Below are 866 nucleotides of genomic sequence, written 5' to 3'. Positions count from 1 at the left end.
ATTCCATTATGAGGACACTTCCTAAGCATCTTCTTATAGCGCTCCCAAGCTTCATATAAAAATTTACCCGATTGCTGCGGGAATTGAGTAAGAACATTCCTGATTACAGCTATCTTTGCCATAAGGAAGAATTTAGTAAGGAATTTCTGAGCAAGATCCTCCCAAGTCACAATAGAACCAGCTGGTAGAGAGTGTAACCAGCTCTTAGCTTTATCCCTCAAAGAGAATGGGAAAAGTCTCAGTTTCACAACATCTTCAGAAATATTATTGAACTTGAAGATATCGCAGATCTTGATGAAATCCCTAATGTGCATATTGGGATCTTCTATTGGAGCACCCCCAAATTGGACTGAATTATGTACCATCTGAATTGTGCTAGGCTTAATCTCAAAGGTATTAGCTACGATAGCTGGCCTGACAATGCTAGATTGAATGTCATTGATCTTTGGTTGAGAATAATCCATCAACGCTTTCGTTGCTGCTGTTGGTTCTTCCATTGTAATGATCACTTCTTCTTCGACTTTCTCAACTTCTTCAAAAACTTCTTTTTCCAATCCTTCAACTTCCTTAACTTCTTCAATTGTTTCCTTACGAGACTAATAACGTGTTCACATACACGCTCCATATAGTACTTGAAACACAACAAAGTAACTGTAGTAAGTAAAGTAATCCGAGTCAGTGAACTTTAACGACCACTGATATCAAGCACATAAACTAAAAAAAACACAGAGTCCCCGGCAGCGGCGCCAAAAACTTGTCCTGCAATAAAACATACGCGAAAATACACGCAAGTGTACGTGATCACAAGTAGTATAAGATTTAAGTCAAGTTCGTCCCCACAGAGACTGGTTTACGTTAAGTTCAGA

The 866-nt window shown here is 38.8% G+C and overlaps 1 non-coding gene across 1 annotated transcript; it reads left to right on the top strand.

Annotated features, from left to right (window-relative positions):
- On the top strand, nucleotides 1-107 carry LOC141715515 (small nucleolar RNA R71). Its single transcript, XR_012572274.1, has one exon. It is a non-coding gene; the product is annotated as a small nucleolar RNA R71 (small nucleolar RNA).
- The last annotated feature ends 759 nt before the right edge of the window (nucleotides 108-866 follow it).

Source organism: Apium graveolens, chromosome 3 (genome assembly GCF_009905375.1).
Source record: "Apium graveolens cultivar Ventura chromosome 3, ASM990537v1, whole genome shotgun sequence".
In the NCBI taxonomy this organism is placed as follows: Eukaryota; Viridiplantae; Streptophyta; class Magnoliopsida; order Apiales; family Apiaceae; genus Apium; species Apium graveolens.
The sequence above is the reverse complement of the archived record's forward strand: the minus strand, read 5'-3'. Positions and strand labels throughout refer to the sequence as shown.